Source organism: Argopecten irradians, chromosome 4, assembly GCF_041381155.1.
Source record: "Argopecten irradians isolate NY chromosome 4, Ai_NY, whole genome shotgun sequence".
Classification (NCBI taxonomy): Eukaryota; Metazoa; Mollusca; class Bivalvia; order Pectinida; family Pectinidae; genus Argopecten; species Argopecten irradians.
Window position 1 is genome coordinate 46,525,435 of NC_091137.1, and position 20,119 is coordinate 46,545,553.

General features: G+C 33.2%; 1 protein-coding gene across 1 annotated transcript in view; it reads left to right on the forward strand.

The window, feature by feature from the left end:
- The window catches only part of LOC138321837 (homeobox protein php-3-like), a 109,865-nt gene that overhangs the window by 23,461 nt on the left and 66,285 nt on the right, over nucleotides 1-20,119 (forward strand). Inside the window, exon 2 of the mRNA XM_069265830.1 lies at nucleotides 16,724-16,761. The gene's annotated coding sequence lies outside the window, so the exon portion shown is untranslated. The remainder of the gene's footprint in view (nucleotides 1-16,723; nucleotides 16,762-20,119) is intronic.

Here is a 20,119-nt window from a genome sequence, read left to right on the forward strand (position 1 = left end):
GTTGGTTTATTGTTTCCATAGCAATTGCTGGTGTTTTTTTACAACTGTATACTATAAAACACTATATAATGTATTATTTTCTCTCTTGGTAACTTTATGAGTTCCCCCCTAGCGGCTTCTTTCATGCCTTCATTCCATACAACTCTAACGCGGGGCCTCTATACCAAAAACCCTATACTCACTGTTCACAGAAAGTTGATGCTAGTTGTTAACTAATTTGTACAAAGGCTGAATTAGACTCGAAAACATATTTTCTCATGTAATATATGAGGTCGGATCGTCCTAAACCGGCAATAGGACCACACAGTACGTTGTGAATGTACAGGCACCATTACAAATATATTTTAACACTAGTATTGAGACGGCCGAGCTTCTGTCTGAAGGAAAAGACAGTAGATTTACGAGGCTTTACTATAAGGCTCGCTGGAAAAAACGTTAGTTCACAAAGCTGTGACCACAATGATATAGTTTATTTGTAGGTTCACAGGTGTCAGACCTACCTGAAGACCCTTAAATCAGTATCATAAAACAGGTTAGTAATAGTCCTTTTTCGTCCTAACATATTCGAGATAATTTATCTAGATATTTTTACCGGTTGGTAAATTTGAATTTTACACTAACGGCATTATTTTAAATGAAATTCGAGAATGTGATTTCAATATTGATAGTTTATAATTACACAATACCATAAATTAAAAACGAGAAAAGCATAAACGCCTTTACTATAAGCAAATTAATAATATTGAGTGAAGAATAATATGGAATATCAGTTTCATAATCTATTGATGATGGTATACAGATTCGGATGTGTATGGTGACATCTTGTATTAAAAAAGATAAATTTAATATTTTGGCAAGAAAGGTGAGCTAAAACAATGTTTATATACTTTATTCTGTTCAAGACACACCAAATATTTAAAATTAAAAAGTAGTATAGCCCCATTAGCGATCGAATACATTCTAATTGTAAAATATCTTGTTTTAGTTCTGGTGGTATTTACCAGGGGTTCACCTAATTGAGCAAAACATTTAATAGGCTATGCATATTTTTAAATGAAACCGTATAATCTATCTAGAAATATTCACTTTTTATACTCAGCTATACTGATAAAAATGAATCTTGGATGTTTATATGTGGTTGGTAATGATAAGGTGTTATATGCATTCTAATCTATGACAATTCTTTAAATATTATCACTCCAAATAAGAATATTTTTTTAAGATGAAGTATTAACATTATTTTTCTTTTCATACAATTAAGTATAAAATATCATATAATGATTTTGACTTCATTTTTTCTAGTTGCATTCATATCAGGTATATACATTTTTTCGTTTAAAAATTGCTTGAATTCTATTACAAATATCTGATGTTTCTGTTTCCACAATGGTAACTAAACCTATTAAGAAGTGACAAATTTATATGAAAAATCCGCTTATATAATTTTTTCAAAGGAAATATCCGAAATTTGAACCTTAAGCTACTACATTATGATACAAAATAATAGCAAGTTAAGAGATATAATTACTATTTGATAATTATGAATTAAACTAAAAATGATACAATTATATCCAAAGAATTTCGTCCATATAACTAAAACGTCAATTGATGTGATCCAGGTTTTCCTTCTATCCATGGAAACCAAGTCATATATTTAGAAAGCTCATCCTGCAGTTGTGGGAGGAAACTGTCTCTCGTTGGCGTCCCGGATTCACAAACATCGAGATTCATCGCTCATAAAATATGAGATTCATGTCAAAGTATGCTTTATATAATCTAATCTCTGCCCCATCTGAAACCTTTGCTCTCCGGGCAGGCATGGCTGTACTAGATTTGTTTAGGCCCCGTATCCGAATATCAGGAGGATATCGACATAAGGCCAAACACGATACGCCATGGATAATATAATCATAAACATGTTTGCATAGCCCGGCCAATACATAACATTGTCTGTAAAATGTCGCAGGAAAATATCTGAACTGTCAAGCAGGTGAGGACGTGTGATGTCAGTAACAGTATTCGTTTCACCTTAATATTTTTGTAATTTTATTAGTACTATTGCTGCTTAGAAATTGGAAAAAGAGGAATAAAAATAATCATTATATTCCAAGTGAGGAACATACATTGGGAATCATTTTTAAGCAATGGATCCATTCTTAACAATTCAGGCCAGATTCAGAGATTTTCTGCGTGATGATTTAATATTGTAGACAAAAATGGTGTTTAAGGAGTACAATTCAGTTTTGAAAAATGAATCAAAACAGGGTAAAATTATTTTGCAAACAGGTTGAAGGACGTCTAGTTCATTGCCCTCTTTCAAAACATTGTTTTTATAATTAAGAAGGGTTTTTGCGTCCACAAACATATTGTTGAAAAGGGGAAACAAGATTCAAAGCAGGAATCATATTAAAACAAGCATGTCTGGGCTCTATTCCAAGGCCGACATGAGTTCCCAAAGACCTCAAAACCAGAACAAGACGCCATTATGCTTCAGGCTTCAAACGAAATTGGTTGCAGCATGCATAACAAGTGAAATAATTACATGTTAAACTACTAGCACAGACAACATTAAAATGGTACATGTGCAGAAGTCGGGTAGAAGTAGTTCAATATCCTGACCAACATAATGGAACTAGACAGTTCATCTAGGACAAAAAAAGTTAGATAAATAAGCAATTTATAAATTATAGAACATTAGCCATTTAAGAAAGCAATTTACTTTACAAAACATTACATGTGAAATGCATGTGATAGTGGTTTTATTTTCGTATTTGCTTTTGATTGGTTTTTGAAGATAAAAAATAGAATGCACTTACTGTTAAATAAACGCTAATGTTTCACCCTAAAAACACCCTCATTCATATAAATGCATGTTTTGGTAAAACCAGGCGACATACCAATAATCACGCATTGATACAGGTTCCCACGTTTCCGCATCTCATTGTTGAAGTTTATTACTCACATGAAAGCGAATACGCCATAAAACAATTATTGTCCAATTTTATTGCTGCACATCCCTATCGACCGACGCATGCGCAGACCTTCATTACAAGATTGACATGAAGCTCACTGAATTAGGGACTCTAGATGTCGTCTGTCGGGGAACATCAACCAATTGACGGCAATGTGAGCGAGATTGATAAGAACGGCTGTGAATTATTGATATTCAGATTCTATAACAGTAGTTAAGTTACGAGAAACATGACACTCGAAGATTCGTAGATATAAAGGTGGTTGCCTTTGAATAAATTACAATCGGCCCAGGGTTATTTGTAATTTCCTCTTCTTTTCGTGAGTTAAAATATATATGATATGCAAATACCAAATTGATGCACATTTCACGAAATGTATGGCAGCCAATGGAAAGTCTGTGATATTTCATTTTATTGTTGTCACTTAAGCCTCAATGCACGAGGGGACGTTTTTATGATTTATGGGCAGCGATGACAACCCCTTTCATACAAGTTTGAAATTTATATGCAGTGATAAATTACTATAAATATTTATAGGAGTACGCTGCACTTTTCGTTTCTACTTTGATCTAAATATGACAAAAGTGAAGAAAGTAAGCAAATAGAAATAAAAATATAGGTGTTAATATTACACCGCGAAGCTCGCCGTCATATTTACTTGTTGAATATAAGAGTTACTCTTGAAAAGTGTAAGTTGGATTAAGATAAGTCGATAGACTACACCTAGACACTGGGACTGATTATGTTAATGAAGAAAAAAATTAAAGAATGTGTGAATTCTCATTTTTGATTAAAATCACTAACACCTTTTTTTGCATATATAGATCAACATCAAAATGTATGCACTATTAATCATACAGCTATGATAATCTTATGTCAAACAAAAACATTAAAGTTGACCTATACGTAGATAAAAGAAATACAAAACATGTTTACACAAACACGGATACAATAATGCATTGAAATGACTCATGTTTGATTCGAGCTTGTGCTAAAGATGTATAAAATGATTTGAGCTTCGTGATTTCGTTATATGAATTCCCTGTGTTAATTATACTGCCACTTTTGCTGCATCAATTAATTTGATACAGATGAGTTTCTGACTTAATAACTTATTTTCGTTAGTTTACCAAGCACATCATGCACTAATTTAAAAAAGGTGCTACCGTTGATAATTATGCCGCACGTATGTCGAACAAACTTTAATCGAATACACCAGATGAGTCGAACGTGTTTGTTAATGGGGTTAAAATTTATTTCTTATTACGAATGAAAATTATTTTAAACAACACCTTCCTTTTTTGCCTATTAATTGTAACTATTGCTTTTGAAACATGCAATCCAAGCATGGTGGTGTGGTCAATTTTCTTAACTTGTTATTTTCGATCAATGCCAGATCAAAATATTCCAACTTGACATCATTAGTCCTCAATCGTCGACTGAACTCAATGGCGAGTATAAAATAAAAAGCGAGGTATTCAGTTAATCAGAGAGATTATGCCACAGAGCTACAATTCACTTGTTTAATCAAGATGCTGAGCAGAGTTTTAAGTTCGCATCGATGGTTTTGAAGCACACCGAAACTAACCTAATTTGGTGAAATCGGAAAAGACGAAAATGCTACCTGATGTGCTTGCAATTGTTATTCAGCCTTGACTGAAATCTCGTGACAACCTTGATAAAGAATTAGGTCAAATTGACTTGTATGACTGTGTGGATGACTTTAAAGTCATACGCCTGACACTGTTGTTCTAGGAATGTTGACAGATTGACTGCTGGTCAGTGCTGACATCTTTGACCAGCACCAGAATTAGGAGAAGACCTTCGGCTGGCAATCCTGTCAATGTTTATTGTCAGCTTTGAAGAAACTTCATGGGTAAATGAAGCAGATAAACCCACTAATCTTAAATCCAGGTCCAAGGTCCCTTAATTAAGGGCTGCATTCTTGCACCCATATCAGCGCCAGCTGATTCAAAGCATCAACTTGACGTGCTTTATTTCCAGTTAACTCCGAGCTTATCTTCTCAGATTGCAAAACGCAAGAGGGATCTGAGGTAGGCGTTGGTGAAGGCACCGATTTTCTAAATCCCACCAGAAAACAATTCTAAATCCTGCTCCACGACATGACTGTTATCTTGAAGTTTAACCTGATTTAAGTTGTTAGGCATTCGGTAATGTTAATTCTTTCAGACGTTTAACGCATCTGCTGTATATTTCAACACATCAATCCTAACATTATCTGATTGTGAATCACAATCAAATACCATGGGTACACATTCCAATATTAAATTATATCTATATCTTACTAGTTTCACTTGCATCAAAAGTGTTGAAGACAGCAAAAATAATGCATGGAACATCGGCTGCACACTTTGAATTCATATTTCGTTGGGGAAAATTGGACATACCTACATGTATACCCTAACCTGTATGTGTTCAAATACCATGACTTTAAACTTACTTAAAAATGTTCTGGACTGTGTCTTATTGCCATAATTTATGTCTACATGTACTCTCTGTCAACCAAAACAATCTAAAGATGATTCTCAAAACGAAATAATAAAGCAGAATATTAAAAAGTTTACTATACACTGTATATTCTATATATTTGTTTGGAAACTGACAAAATTGATGCACAAAAATGTTTTTTTTCTGTATCAGGTCACGCAATATCTCATGTTTTTCGCGTGATATGTTCGATGCACGTGAGAATGCTTGAAACATCGCGTGATTCTGTATGATTGTTTACAGATAGTGATGTCACAAACGAAATTGCAAAGAACATTCTTGCTTTTCGTGTTTGTGAGCAATGGACAATTGAGTTCAATTATCTTACGTGTAGGTTTTGTCGGACCTAACAGTTGAATAATTGATGAACTTGTGTACAAAATTAACTTACAATTTAATTTTGTTAATTATCAATGCAAATAACATATAAATGGTGGTAAATATCAGTATTTGGTTTTGGTAAACAAACACTATCTTGAATATCAACCCAATTACCAATCGACATGCAAATCAAAGGTTCATAAATTATTAAACAATGTCATTTTTGTTCTGCAACCGATTTATTTCAGAGTAAAAATGGAAGGAACTATGACAAGGTCATATTTCTATTTATCATTAATCCCAACAATACCCAATAAGTTTTTATATAGTATTTGTGTGAACACTTAGCTTTGTCTTATATTTAGGATTGTGAAAATGGTAAATTAAAGTGAAAATAGCATTTTTTATAATATTTGAAATTTTGAGTATAGTATTTTGTCTTTACCATCAATCTGATTTCTTGTACCATGTATCTAAATCAAAGTAAATATAACATTTCATACAAAACTTTCATACCCCGACATTACGGATTTGACAAGTGGGCGGAACGTTACATATGTATATCGACGATGTTTGTCCCTCTCACGTGTAAACCGCTCAAAACGTTGTTGAAAATTCTGCCGGATTCTTTCCACAAACACATGGTAATGGAAATCAAAAAGGTTAACTAAACAGAGCGAACATAGAGAGTTTTTGTCAAAGGAAATAGGCTCTTGACTGGTAGCAAACCGAATTCTCCTTCGCCCTACCTCCAAAGTAGACATATGTTCCGAAAGGATATTTATTGTAGGGTTATACGTCACCTAGTTTTAAGACCGGAGTTTGGTCTTCTTTCAGTGTTGTTCTTTGTGTAGTTTACAAGAGCATAAATGTTACACAATGTTTAAAACATTGGCGTTCATATGTGTATGATCTTTAATATAATGTACAACAATCACATGTAGTGTTTCTGATATGCTATCTTATACCACATCATCTTGACTTTGATGGCGCACATCCTTTGCTAAACAATACATAAACTAGTAAATTGTTTAACAGTTTGGCTAAACTATTCAAAGATCTTGATTAAACAAGTATGCATGATAGTCGTAAGAAATTGGTTTTGGTCGATACTACGTCAATTTCATTATAATAAAATGACAAAACTATAAGACTTTTTGAATTAATCTGGTATCTATATAACATAGTGACAAACCTTAAGAATACAGCAGTACAATTATGTAAACAAGAATAGTCTTGATATGTCATATCATATAGATATAATTTCAAAGGTGAAATACAATCAATCACTGTGTTTAGTCCTATGATGTATTTGAAAATGTATGAAATTAAACGATATGACCTATGAACAGATGGATAACTATTACATATAGGTTCTATCTTTTCTTTTGATAAGTATATTCGTATACCCTACATATGTTATATAACCTTTTATGTTTAACTTGCATTAAGATCACATCAATATATCAATATCTATTATGAAGAAGGAGAATAATTGGCTTACCCGAAATAGGTCAATTCTGTAGTACAATGTATGCATGTGGGATATCCTTGAATTTTTCTCTTTACTTTGATTGCGGTTGTATTGTTTCCTCCAATACCGTCAATATGAAGATAAATGTTATATATTGGTAAAACTGATAAAGAAAATGTTGTAGAAAAATAACTCTCATGTGTAAGCTATTACAAAGTGGAAATTCCTCATCTTGACAAAATTGCATTTTGATTTGTGTTTTCAAAAATCAGGGTTTTTTCCAAGATCTTATTTGCTTCATAAGGCATATGCTATGAGTAAACTAGTTTTTTTGCAAAAGAACATTATGGTGAGTAACCTTTAGTCAGTGTGATGTCGATGTTGAACGACGTCATTTGAAAATTATGAAGACGATGAATAGAGTATACAAAATTATACTTCTTTTAATGCTTCAAGCGTTAATAATGAATCTAAAAAAGATGTAAGAGATGTGAATTAAGCGGGGTTTGTTTCAATATCGTTATCATCCCCTTCGCCGGACCTCCCTATTATATAACGTTAGACCTCCGTGGTTGCTGAAGCCTGTACATCTAGGATATATAAAAAGACTTATGGAGATGACGAACTCGTTAATTAAGAGGATTCAGCTAGGCATTCCTTGGTACAACTGGATGTAGTTAAGATAAGCATCAGGACAAACGAACTGATTCCCTTTACTGAGAAACTGGGTAAACATGTGATGGGCTCGATAACGATAATGAGGAATAAAAGCCAAATATATTCAGTAAATTAATGAGAAATGTGATATAGAGAAAATCGTAAAAGAAATAAACGCAAAATGTGGCATTTATGCAAACACTGACGATTTCAGCGTGACATGATGCCACATTCTGTGTTGACAGATTAGGATGTTTAATAAATATGCATTGATATTGATTCATAAGGTGTGAAGACTAGATTGATTGCATTACATTTAATGTAACAGTAAATTAGGCCTGTCCTATTTTAGCGAATTTATAGTTAATGCAGGGAACTAACACCTCACATGGTTCTATTGCTTTCACAAAGACAGAATCTGATTTAAACATTATTTTTGAAATCCAATACCTATGGTATTGTGTCATTTTATTTTATTTGGTAAGAAAAGCCTACCAAAAGTGGAATTTAGGTACAGGTGCTGTATTTCAAAAACAGAAATAACATCTGCGATATGCATCAGCTGTTCTTTATCAATAATATATACACTAATTTAAGCTCTCATTTACTGCTTTATCATCGGTAATAAAGAAATGGACCAAATTTGGGTCATATCTTTTTCATATAAATCCCCTTTATTTTATTTGCACCCTACAAATCAACAAAATAATGCACAGCTTGGAATAAAGACAGTTAATTGTTGCTGTATACCCAGAATATTATGCATACATTAGCGTAATTACAATGACTGATTTTGAACCTGTAATACATCAAATTCAAATGTGTCGAAATTCTCGTTATGCGTATACGATTGCAATATTGTTTTACATGAACCAAAAGAAAAAAAGGTTTTATACATATTTATAAATGAGAATGATATGATCGTTCTTATCTTTTTTTGGGAATTACCAAATTTGATATTATGATGTACAATGTGTTGTTATTTAATTATTGTATACGGTTTATAATAAGATAGCTTACGGTAACATATTTCGAAAGAACTAACACCAAGGCCTCAGAACAAGAAAAAAATGACCATGGATGCATACGATATAATATTATTTTTTATAGAGCAAGGAATTGAAAGCTTAAAAGCCCCCAAATCTGGTATGGCTTAATCTGCTGTATTGAATAACCATCATTCTAATTGTGTTTTTTATTCATATATATGTTGCAGTATCAATGTCTGCAATTTTTAGTCTACTATTCCTTAGTATTTTGTTGTTGTTGTTGTTTTAAATTTACATATAGAGCAGCAAAATAGATGTACAGTTGGGACACGTTGGCCTGATGACGAAAAAATCAATCTGACAGAAATAATACAGACTCGAGTAATCAACCACGAAGTGTTAATTTGAAATTCTTTGTTAAAACATTAAATGTATCTATATACATCGGATAAGTCGAATATTTTGCTTGGTCCCGCTGACTTCGACTTTTCCTTTGTTTTACTGTATAACTTTGGTTATACCTCTACTGCCACTGTTGGCTGTCCAGACTTCTAAAATGTTTCATTTATATCAAGAGCAACCGCAGTCAGCTACAATTCTTTGAGAAATGACAATTAAAAAATATAATCAAGATACGAGACATAAATCATGAAATCTAATAAATTTGAAAATCGTTTTCTCTGAAAAATGAAAACGAATCTGAGATGTAAAAATATGTTTGAAAAACTGAAATTACGTTTCAAAATGTTGTGGATGTGACTAAAACCAATCTCGTTTAATAAGAAAGTGATATATTCTTATCTGATATTGTTTTGCTCTTAATCCTGTATTTATAAAAACAGCAGCTTTTAATACAGATTACAAGGCAGTTAAGAGATAAGATATTACTTAGACATATATTTTGCCCCCTGATGAATTGGTTGGTATACAAAGAACATGACCATACACATTCATGGCATACCACAATACGAAATTGTCTTGTTTGACATTACTTAACTACAGACAAGCGTTGAAAGAAAGCTGCACGATATGCTCATTTAGTGCTAGGCTATATCATGCATATGCTGTGGTGTTTTTTTTTTTTTTTTTTTTTGCAAAAAATAAACAAAATATCTTGAAAAGAGTATAATCTACTTATAATCTAGCTATCGGTCAAAATTAGGCATAAACACGATGGGTAACTAATTAATCATTTTTTCCTTTTGTTCCAAGCAAACCATACATTGTCGAATCGCAAATAGATTTCTCTGATTCTAACAGTTGCCCTGACGAATGTAAGGTTTGTGCAATCATACACAGAAAGTGATAGATGTGCGTGTTATAGTCTATATGGCCGATACCAATAATTAGCTGTTTACTGCTAGGTCACCCCGCCAGGATTATCACTGAGCTATAAAGAATATGGTATTGTAAAGATACCATACATCTGTTTAGTTACAGTATGTAATCATGACAGGCCGTGAGAATGCGAGGTGTACAATACACGTGTATGTATTGTAGGTGTGTTGTAAGTGTTGCATAACAGAGAGAATGACACAGATTGCCGGGGAACAATTTCCGGAAATATATTGTATTTGCATGCAGTCATCAGCGCTCCAAAGTTTTATCAATGAATGTACTCTTTAGCCATACATGACATCGAAATGAATTCCATGTCATTGTAGTAGAATTATAACCGAATTATTTAATTCTGAAGCAACTGTGGAGTTTTGCGTCAATAAAATGTTTCAAGACTTAAATAGAAATGGGTCTTTAACCAAATATATCAAAACGTAAGAACCATTTATCATTTCAAGAATGAAAAAAAAAACTGTAGTGTGTTTCTTTTTGATATGTCAGTGTTATGTTAACGTTGATATAAACCAGTAATTGATTTTAAGAACTGAACGTCCTTCGATTCTGTCTGTCAGTTCATCCTATATTTCAAAATGGAACGCAAATACACAACATTCGTTATGGATGTTAGGTGATAGAAGCGTTTTCCAGATTTGCAAAGGCATATATAAAACCTAAATGTCATGCCGGAGTCTCATTCGGCAACGTATTCATGAAAAGTAGAACATGACAGAATCGTGTGTCTACAAAGATAGAGATCTGTAGATCAGGAGATGCTTTTCTGACAAAGCCCTTGAGAGACATATCTCCAGCATAAGACTAGGACCAACTCAGTCAACTACAACCCTTAGGATTGGTTTCTAAAATGTTCCGTTTAAGCTAACTAAAATTACTGATTGATAATCGTTCATTTTGTTGTGTTATTTGTGAAATAGATTCAAATAGGACAAACAAGGTGATTGACTGTAACACTGTATGCATAGACAGCTGATTTAGGAAACTGCACTGTTAGTTAACAAGGGAGGCAAATATTGGCAGAAGACGAAATCAATATTGACAGTAGATGGTATTGATAGCTTAATTACGGTATACTGTCTTGCCATCAGCAATAAACCGTTGGAGATAACGTCATATACCAAAAACTTATACAAATGTGTGTTTTGCGCAATCATAACTCGCACAGGAAAATCCAGAAGATATAGGAAATCAATTATAATAGTTATTATGTGTCCAGACGGGGAAACTCTTAAATCATTGTATCACCCAGTGGTGATACTTACGATAACAAATATAGATACACCGACATTATTTCATACATAAAAGTGCACGTTATGTTTCTTACTGCAATTTCGATTCGCAATAAGCATGCGTTAATTGCCAGCAAGAAATTACCAAATCACAACGAGTTCTTACCAGTAAAAGTGGTAATGGAAACATAGATGATTACTTCTTTCTTACAGTAAAATGTAAAAATTTATATCTTTGTTCAAGTTTATTTTTCCTTTTGATATATATGTATTCCCTATGTTACCATTTAGAGAGCTTTGTTTCGATTGGAGAATCAGAAAATGGTTGTATTTAACAACAAAAATGGTATCTAATTGCTGTTAGCAGCAATGTAGAAAATGACATTATTGTAAGAAAATGTCTTTTTTTTGTTATGGTAGTCTGTACATAACGTATTTGACTGAATTTTTTTACTTGTGTTTCCCGCCAAATAAACTTTAAAACATAACATTACAATTTCGCGTACACATAGGTGATCTAACGCTGTTGTTGGTTAATCTAAATGTGTTAGTAGCACAGCCATACATCAAATAAGAGTACTGAAACAACTGAAGTTACTTGGGGGAATGAATTAGGGCACTCGGGGAATCAAGATTTCTAAACAAAGCATGTAGGGAGACTAAAAGTACAATGATATTGTGGATACGTCACTTTTTCTTTGGCCGTGTGAATGATGGTTACCTAACAACTGTCAGTTGTGTGATCTGGCCTCGTTTTATTTGGTACTCACTGACAGGGGGTGTACCGCTGTGTCTTCGAAACATCTCTAGCTACAACTTTCATCCGGAGTTACCGTTTAACTGGATGTGGTACGGCCACTGAAACCGTCACAATCAAATTTCGCGTCAAGTTATATTTTGAATTAGGTCAGCGCAAAGAAATTTTGAATATTCCATTTAATTACTATATTAGCACAACGCAGAAACGTAATTAGCGGAAATAGGTCATAGCGCAAAATATCAGTGCTGAAATGTATCTTTAATTGTGTAGTATAAAACTAGATTAGAATACACGTATTCAGATATAGTTTAAAATGAAATAATGTAGGTAGGATTATGTTTACTTCATTAATTAAAATTTAAATTTAACTACGACTAACTCGTTACATAACTACGAAGCAAAATATGACATAAATGTATTGTTCTACATTCCTTATGAAACATATGACAAGAAATAGTGACAAATTCCACAACATTGTTAAGTATTTTGAATAATACCATTGAAATTCCAAATCGTTGATCAATACGATTAAGTAGGTACAACATGTACGCTGTACCCTTACTCGAGTCAAAGTCACATACGTTAAACAAATGCAATACATAACCACTGAGGAGTTGATGAAATTCTTTTTAGACAAGAACATGCATCTAATAATGTTAACACAACTGTAAGAGCGTTTCGAGTAGTTCTAGACAAAAAAAATCTTTACTACACAGGCAAGGGTCAGGATTCGGCATACAAGACTATGTGTAATGGCGATTGAACATTTCACATACATTTAACTACAGTGGGCTTTTCTGACTTATCACAGTTAAACCAACTAATCTAATTACCATTAGAACTGGTTTGTTTCCGATATAGGTGCAAGTTTTAATGTACTCTTAGACTGAATTGTCCCTTTAAATCACGATCCCTTTGAATAACGATATCAAAACTAAAGTGACTGACAACACAACAAAAGATACAATATGATAGATATTATAATTTAATAGCATATTACATATTCAACATTTACATTCAAACATTTAACATCAGATACATCGAGTAAGTGAATAACAGTCTCTTTTGTGATTTTGTTTTAATTGTCAATGTAGTAATACAAATTTGAAACGTATGGTATTAGATAAAGAGAATTGAGGCGATATTAAGGCTATGGAAATCGTCGGACTACATTAAGCAATGCCCACCATATGTAATTATGTAACATAGAAGAAAGTACAAAAGCACTTTTGATAGTTGCATTCGTTATTGCAATAGATTCCTTGGGCGACTGTTCGTTTGCGTTCATCATGGACCTTCTTTACCATATTCAAACTTTAAATAACCTTTTCTTCTAATCAATATCTACACATTATGATCAGATATGAAATGTTTTAAATCAGATGAGGAATATTTTTATCAATTATAATGCCGAAGATGTGATAGCCGTTTTATCCGACAAGCTGACGAGAAGTTGAGACAAATCAAAACCCAGACAGGGACTGTCATTCGTGGGGGGAAATTGCATGAAAATACACTTTCTTCTTACTAGATCTGATGATGTATATCTATATGCCAAAATAATGTGACATACGTATATATGGCTGTGAAAATGGAAAAAAAGGAATGCAATCTTGTTTAGACCAGAGACGAAATGGCAGTTCCAAGACCGAAATTATATGGAAATATGTGTTTCTTAATCATTGTCAATTATGGCGTGATACAAACTGTTATGAAAGCTGCTATCTATATCAAAAACATATATATCTTAACCATCATGAGCAATGCAATATTGTGGAGCATTGCATATACACGATAGATACACGGTAGGTGTACAAAACTAAAGATGATTCAATTTTCTTAAGATTAGATAAAATCTGAAGAAAGCAAATTATGTGAAGGTCAGTATTAACTGAATAAAAATCTTAGCGTTTGAAAAAATACTGCTTTTTGGTTTTCAATGACCTTTGCTTTAATTTTAGACATTCTTGAGAAAAACTCTCTAAACTAGCTGTCTGTGAGTTTTTTTTTACATCCCTGGAAGTGATATTCCTTGCATAGCCTTTCAAATTCCCAAGACCTATTAACACAGCATGGGACGTAAGCGTACCCGACTAGTTTTCGCTCGAATCCGGACCCGTTTATCGATGGATATGCGAGAGCAATATGTTTTTAACCTTGCACATCTGGTGGCTGTGGTAAGAAGCATGGTTAGTGTACCTCCCTTGTTTGTATAGACTTGTGCGGTCTACCATGTGGGTTCCTGGAAACAGTCAGGTCACCTTTATATGCGTCGATAAAAAAACCATAGTAAACAATTGCTATATTAAAGCATTAATCACGAATCCATAAAGAAGGGGTGATAAGAGGATTTAAAGCAAAATTTGTTTATAAAGAAGAAATTCTAACAAATGTCTACCATAAGAGCTATTAATTGCCAATAGTTGCTTAAGCGAAGAAAGACAGTGGAATAAAGCCAAAATTCTTGATTGATATGCACTTTACAGTGGTGTAGTTTTAGCAGGCGAAACACTGCAGGAATTTTGTTTAAAGTTTTGAGACATATCACAATTCAGCGCATAAGACATGGATCGCTTTGATGTGATATAAACTATAGATAAGGCTACATTGCAGATTATATTCATAGAAAATGATGTATGGCGAAAACTAAAACTTCCGTGGTATATTATTCCTTTCGATGGGTATCAAAATATCCATAACATCTGTTGTAGAAGGAAAATTACTTGGCGGTATACTAGAACATGACTTGCGTGTCATTCAATTCATTTTCGTGGAAAGATTTACTATGCTTTAAAATTATTATCTGACATTTCTACCAAAATGAAAGAAGCGTGCTCGATTCTGTTTCATGTTTCAATTTTTTTTTCTTTAAACAAAAAATAAAGAGTTGCAGGCATTTCGTGACTACACAACCTTTCGTAAATATGCTTTAAGTATATTCTTTCTTATATATAAAACATAGGCTTTTTGTGCTTCTTAATAATGATCCAGACTAATTCATCGAGATTGACCAGCTCTCGGCATTGTGATATGATCGTTGCTATAGGCAATGGTCAAGTTTTATGAGTGCTAAGACCTTTGAGGGTTAAAGCTATTAAACTTGGTATTTACGTGCGGGACTTATATGTATAGGGATTATTGATTGTAATGATAAATAATGCATCTGGTCACCCTACCCTCAATATTAAACATTTATAATTGGAATCATTTAAGGAGAATCATACACTCTATTATTGAATACCGTGACAATTCTTGTCTGCAGCCAATCCCCCACCCAGAATAAATATTACCATGCATACTGTGCCACAACGTACTTGATGTTTTGGCCTTAGGAACTGGATCTAATATAACGATTCAATTGAATGGTGTAGACAATGATTTGTGGAAATAAATTACGATTAACATTAAAATACGCCAATACATATATTTTTGTGTGTTCGAACATTAACTTTAGTCTTGCATAAAACATTCAATATCGTGAGCCATAATGATAGGATCAAATGTTTCAAATACGCTGAAAGCTTTAAAAAATCTTGTTGAATTTTTCAAATTGAAGTTGATAGTCAGCTTTTCAAAGTCTTATTTAGTGCTAGCTTCAAACAAAATTGTATTCATGGTTAATATGAACACTCAAAATGTACATTGATAATAAGATCATTTTTAATGTATTTCTAAATCTTAAATATGAGATGGGAATTTAGATTTTTTTCCAACTCTTGAACACGCAAGATAATGTTAACAAGGCATATTTGGCTTGCAAATAATTACTTCCATTGGCAGTATGGCTTAGATATTCAAATAAATATATAAAATATTGAAAATAATTCTTTTTTAACTTGCCATGGGAGCTACAAGAATGACGCTATGTCTTGCATCAAGACTTATCATTCATCGGTTTTGTTTGAATCTACTTTTCATCTCAACGTGTCACTGTTATGTATATTCGATTATTGGTTGAAAGCTTGTGGTGTGTGTTCATTGCAATGATAAGATGAAACCCACTTGTGTGGCTGATTTCAGCATATTTAAAGAATCAATTGTTTTGCCATCAGTTAAAGTGCAAGAGCGTCTTATCTATCAACGCAGCAGTAATAATTAATGAAAGATACTCTCTAGCTTTAAACGGACTTATCGAAATCCTGCTATTGTGTTTTTTTTTATATAATTCACTTAAAATGTAAGGAAACAATTTCGGAATGAAATCCCTGTTCTAAAAGTTCATAATTGACATGAAATATTTAATAAGTGATGTGATCTTCCTCACCTACCCCTGGATGCACATTTAAAATCATTCACTCAAAGACTGGAACAGTGCATTATGAAATATTAGGGATAAATGAATTAATATCTATATAAATATATATATTTCTGAATAAATTCATGTTTTAATTTGGTTGGGATATGACACATGTACATAACATCAAGTATGTGATTATTATTTTGCTCTGGTTATGTTTCAGATTTTGGAATAAAGTCGTGCACATCCCGGAAGTCATATGTAAGTAGAAATTCAGTTGTCTTTATGTTTTTGGTAAATATAAGAATAACTAATAGAATACGGACATACAGGTGTATTACAAAAAATAACTCGAACACATAAGGGATGTCAGAAAGCTACGACATTGAAAACCTAAACAGTATCAATATTATTCGAACATAGTGCAACATATCAAATATATGCTAAAATGGAATATTGTTTAATAGGGATGAACAACATGGACGGAACTACATGATAATAAATTATATAGCATATTGCAAAACAGAGTATATGATATGAAAGGGAGATTACATAATATTATTCTTTACGAGGCTTTACGCGATTTGAATATCAAATAATTTAACGACGTCTATATACATCATATTACATTGAAGGGGATACGATTCTATCACATCACAAATTGTTATCGATATACATCACTTTTTTGTTTATATTGATTATTTCGTTCTGAAAACACAGACATATATCTTTTTAATCAAATTACCTTCTTACATGGAACTATATATGAACACTGTTTCACAGAGCGTATTAAGATGCTATATAAAAGGTTGCATATATCTGCAATATGATAGTATAAATCTCGTATACCATTGTGAAAATTCAAGTTCTTTGTGTTATAAACGTATTCGAAATGGAACGTCCATGAGATGCAATAAACTTCAAAAGTTGTCGTCGGTTTAAGGTGTATTATATTAAACCCGTTCATACAATGACATACAATGAATGGTAAAAACTACATGCAAGTCCGTCATTTTCCTTTCTATACCAAAACAGTGAAACAACAGAAACCCAAAAGGCTTCAAGGGAGTAAAGGCATAAACTAAACACCTTTAATGTGTCATAGTTAAGGGGGTTGTATTTGAGCTTTGAGCAACGTTGTTATTGCGACAGAATCAATGACCTATTATCTAATACGCTCTTGCCTTAATCAGTATCCGTTTGTCATGTGCTGTTAAGATACATTTGAAGTTTATGAAACTCACACATGTTACTTTGTAAGTATAAGGTGTTCTGAGGCTTGTGTTCTGGTTTTATTCGTCGATCAAAAAGTGTTAGAGTTTTAATTAAAACATTAATGGTATTAGCTGGTACTCGCAAACTCATTAAAATCCTTGTGATTACAAGATAGCGGTTTTATTCGTTTGGTTCATATTTCCTATGTTTTCGGGTCTTTTGTGATTGGTGGATAACAGATTATGATAGAAGGAAGCGAAGAAGACGGTGTGATTTGTCAACCAGGCCATTACCATGTGTATACATACATCGTACTATTAGCCTCTGCCAGGTTTTGGAGAACACAAGAATGTTGTGTGTTATTTCACATATCTATGTTATATATAGTTATGTGAGTAGAGTGTTCACACCATAGTATGGACGCTTTATGTAAAACGCCACCCCGGGCATACTATCCGTACCACACACGAATCAGTGACGTCATCAACAAATCCTTGGATACAAAGACCTAGAAACCATGCGGTTATCCTCAGAAACACACCTCGTACAATTGTCTTTGATTTCGAGAGATTTTAATGATTCCACTCTTTGACCATCGAACAAATTCAAGAACCTTGCTAATAACAGCAATAACATTATACTTATACTTGCTGTTAATATCATCATAGGCGATTTTCTTAATGTGTGATCTGGATGGATCGCCCAAAACCAAAAGCAATTTTGAGTATCATATCGCCTAATAGAAATGCGTTATCATTTTCATAAATGGGTCCTCTCGGTCGCAACTGAGTGGGTTTTTGACAGTGAGAGGTGAGTTACGAGAGTTTGGGGTGGGCTGCTAAGCCGAATAACCCCAAGCAGACATAGATTGTACTATAGCGCCGTAGGTTTGTAATGGAAAAGGTACGCTGGATGGCGGTCGTAAAGCAGACGGAGCTACTACTACGTATAGCCATACTGTGTAGTGGTCCACCATGGCTACACAACCCTGGGCTCACTCATTCCAGCTTTGATTAGGTTCACACTTGACGATTTTTCTAAGTCTAAAACGTATCCAGTGTGATGTATATAGAGACATTTATACCCCTGTATATTACTGGTGTTGCAAATAAGTGAATGCATGAATGGAGCTCAACGCCAACCAATTTGCTAAGGGTAGCTTTCATGAGTCATAGTATTTGTGATCACTCATCGCACTGATTGGAAGAAACAATCTTAAATGTTTTAAGTAGAATGATCCATTCATAATGAGGAATACGACATCACATCTCCGATTTGTTAATTGGTCTTGATTAGCTGAAGTTGGTTTAAGTAGAGTGTTTTGTCATACCTTGAAATCTGACCAATGATTGTCTGCGTTAAATCATATACATTATGTCTATTTTGAGAACATATTAGTCAAATGTCGACAAAAATACTATAACCATTTCGAGTTTAAAACTAAAGTTCCTTCATTTAAAACGGTTTGGGAGTACTGGAAGACAAAGGGAAGTACATGTATTTCATTTTCAATAACATTGACACAGATGATCAACATATTACTGTTTTAACAAAATCAGGTGAAAAGAAAGAGTGATATACATTAGAACCTAGGTAAAATAATCCTAGTATTCGATATATGTTTAGACAATGTAATATTATAGTATACTTAGAATTTACTTTGCATGATATAAGTCTCTTTAATACTATGTCCTTGGGATTATTTTTCCATGCTTTCCTCTGAGCCCTCTTGCAATAGACTTTAATGATGTTATATATGTTTCAAAAGAAAAATTGATATATCATAACGCTGCCTGAACATGTATCTGCACTTGGAATAGTGATAAATAGCCATGTAATATGAGCCAAACGTCCTATCTGTGTGTACAATTTGGAGACTATACATTAGTGTACGATTTATGATTTTATATTTTGGGGATATAGTCACGAGTTTTATTTTTAAGGAATAAGCATCCACCTGTTGTTTTTAAATTAAAATATGTTTTAAATGCGATGAAGACATCCATCTTTTACAAATTTTATCTTGAATCCAACCTTGTCTATACATGCACTAGTGTGCAAGTGAAGTTGTCGTCATACTGTTCTTTAAGTCTGAAACAATTGGCTCTGCTTTCTATGTATACTGGTTAATGTTTGCGCCGACTGAGCGAGGGAATATACACATCTTTATTACCAAGCATTATTTCAAGACAGTATTATTAAGTTATCATAAGTTTATATAAGACGGTAAGCGATGTCTCTTCCCAATCCCAAAGATTCGTTTGTGAGAAAGGCAGCGACCTCAAAAAGGCACTCATTGCACTGCAGAGTTATGCACATATATCTGATACAACTCCGGCGGGAAATTTTTTCCTCGCTTTTTCTTTCGTTACGTCGCCAGAACCGTTTCGTCTAAGTATTTTAT